Source organism: Dromaius novaehollandiae, chromosome 1 (genome assembly GCF_036370855.1).
Source record: "Dromaius novaehollandiae isolate bDroNov1 chromosome 1, bDroNov1.hap1, whole genome shotgun sequence".
Lineage (NCBI taxonomy): Eukaryota > Metazoa > Chordata > Aves > Casuariiformes > Dromaiidae > Dromaius > Dromaius novaehollandiae.
The window spans coordinates 106,522,847-106,526,014 of NC_088098.1; the positions used below are offsets into that span (position 1 = coordinate 106,522,847).

The 3,168-nt window shown below is 36.6% G+C and overlaps 1 long non-coding RNA gene across 1 annotated transcript; it reads left to right on the forward strand.

Moving 5' to 3' along the window:
- Positions 1-216: 216 nt before the first annotated feature.
- Positions 217-2,890, forward strand: LOC135329195 (uncharacterized). The gene is made up of 2 exons (XR_010390555.1): positions 217-469; positions 2,319-2,890. It is a non-coding gene; the product is annotated as an uncharacterized LOC135329195 (long non-coding RNA).
- The last annotated feature ends 278 nt before the right edge of the window (positions 2,891-3,168 follow it).

Here is a 3,168-nt window from a genome sequence, read left to right on the forward strand (position 1 = left end):
TGTCATCTATCAGAAGCCAATGATTCAAAGAGCTATGAAATTAAAGTCACATAAGTATCACCTTTTTTTTTCTTTTTAATCTTCTAGAGTCAGTGTGCTGTTGCTATTGTATTTATTTAAGAGAAAAGTAAGAAAAGAGTGCTGACAGCAGACAACTTGCAAATTGTTTTCATGTATTCTTTTTTTCCCTGAAAGGATTTGTTGGTATTTTAAAATGCATTTGAATGTTTTTCTGCTCCACTTTCACAGCCTCTACTAAGACTGCAAGCCTTAAAACTTTTAGTTATACCTATGCTGAAAGGTATAAGATGCTGAATGAACAGCAGGGCCACTCCTCAGAGTAGCCTGGACTTTTGGATAATACTAATATCTGCATTTAGAACAGGAACGGAACTATGTGCTACTCCACTGGGGAGATGTAGTCACTGGGATGAAGTGCATCTTTTTGCCTGAAATTTTATGTGAGCAGGTATGATTGCTGTAATAGCAGCTGTTACATACTATAAAAGCATGCTGTTCTTCAGACACAAATACCTGTCTTTCATAAGGCTTGAGTTAATTCTTAGACCCTTTTTGCAGATTCAGAGTGTTTGGAGGTATGTGTGTGCGCATGTGTAACTTTTTGCCTTTGCTGAGAGACACAAAGATGCAGACATTTTCCCAGGCAGACATTTTCCCAGGCTTACTAAAGATGAATGACAGGCCCTTAAATCTGTGAACCTAGATCAATGTTTGATTTAATAAATCCTCCATATAAGGGTGGGGGTTTTGTCATCATGATTTGGAATATGTACAGTATCAGCAAGAAACTCTCAGGCAATTTTTTTGTTGTTGTTGTTATTTGTGAAGCTCAGCATCTTTTAAATGACTTAGAGATAAATTACCATATTTTACAGTCCTCTTTAGAATCCATATTTAGTCAACAACATTTAGAATTCTATTTAAAAGAATACATTGCTCTCTGTCCTGTTGGCACTAGCTAACATTCATGCAGGACAGATGTATCAGTCTGCTTTTCTAGCTGTATTTTCAGGGATATTTTTGAAATTTCCCTTTCTCTTGACAGGTAGATCCAGACCTATGTATAAGATCTATGCTTCCACTGCCTTGCTTTTTTAATTCATTACACATTAGAGCAAGTGGCTGCTCAAAGTATAAAACAGAAGAGGATCAGATCCACTCTAGCCTTGTTTGATAAGTAGACATTTACAATTAAAAAACAGGTTATTTTTATTGGTAAACAGATCCTGACTAGGGATGCATTTCCTGAATATGGTGCTGCTTTACTGGTCGAAATTCTAAACCTGGTAAAACTAGCAGTCAAGCATGCTGGTCCCCTTTGATTACGGAGCAGAAGAGCATGAGAGAAAGGGCAAACAGCATCTCCTGTGCTGCTTATCCTATAGCCCATATCTTGGCCTTACTTTGACTGTTCTAATACTCATATAGTACACACTTAGCACACATGTGCTCAAGCTAAAAGATGCATTGAGTCGATTTAGGCAAGACTAGATCTTTGACATTACAGCTCTTTCAGGTTGGAGTAAATTAGATGTTCGTTGCAAAATTCCTGTGTGATGCTTTTATCTTTGTATAAATGGGAATAAGGATATTATATGACATTTCTTTTTGCTAGATTTTTAGACTTATAACGGAAAATAATCTATATTCTCAGGTATAAAGAACAACAATAACATGCTTAAATTAAGGTGCTGAGTCATTTTGCTTTTATTATATCTTATGATAAAAGAACTTGATTTTCTAATATAATCAGTTTAATAGTTGGCAAAAATTCTTTTAGTTTCAAATGTCAATGGAGTGTTTTTTCTTGACATACTGTTTTTAACTTGGATCAACAATTTACTTTTCCTTCTCTTTTATTTTAAATGTGTTCTTAAACATTTGTCAGACTGACATGATTATGTTTCAGTGCATACATAGTAAATTCAAAGTAGTCTCAGCAAAACTTGATGCTAAAGCTTCCCATCTGGAAGATAGTTGTTTGTAAAAGAGTGCGTGTGTGTGTGTGTGTGTGTGTGTGTGTGTGTGTGTGTGTGTGTGTGTGTGTGTGTGTGTGTATGTACACACACATATGTATGGATAGATAGATGATATACATATTAAAGTTTATATGTGCTAGAGATTAATTCAAAGTGGCTGACAACTAACATTCTCCAGATCAACTTCAAGTGATTGTGAAATGTTTCTTCTTGTATTCAAAGTGTTTGTTTGAAAAACTGTTTGAAATGAATGAGAAACCTGGTGCTCCATAAGAATTCTGCTCACATTTTGTTGTGATTTCTGCTTTCCTCTATCAGTCCAAGCCTTGGACTCCATATGGCCAATGCTTCACTATTGCTCTGGATTCACACACTATTGGCATCAGTATTTGACAAATAGGAAGCTCTTCATAGTAAGTTCTTACCTTTGCTATACTGACCATACACTCAAGATGGAAAATCCTGGGATTCTGAAGAAGACAACTCATGGCACAGAATGCAATCAAAATGGTACAAACATATTAAGAACACCTCAAAATCCACATTTAAAGTCTCTCTGGTCAATATGAACAAGTGTGAAAAAGAGACCCTGTATAGAGGCATGCAGGGATGCACATAACTTCTAAGGCAAAGTGCACAACCACTCTGAAATATGGTAATTCATTCTTTGGAGTTTCCTGTTTTCCTCTCTGACTCTTCAGCTGTCATGATCAACTTGTCACAGCTATGTCACTTTGAACAGCCGTCTCTCTGACAGATAAATGTGTGTTGCATGAGTATGTATACATGCCTTACATCATTATCGTATAACACATCCTCGGGCACTCCTGCAGCTATTTGCAGAATATCTGGACTTCTTGAATTTTAATAAATCACCTCTGACCAAAATATCTGAGAAGCACCCTGCTGCTGCAATGTCTTCCATCTGTTATGTGTTCCTAAACCTCCACTGGGTAAAAGATTTAGTGGGTTTGTTTGAGAACAAACCACTAAAACGACCAAGATGAGAGAAGAAAGAGAGATGGTCTCAAAGAACAGAAGAGTGAATGGTTATATTATGGTGAGGTGAAATGCTGCTGAACACAGTGCACTAGACTCACTCCAACTGTGAGAACCGATACCAACTCCTACAGCAGGTTCTGCTGAAGTATTATTCTTTTATTTGTGT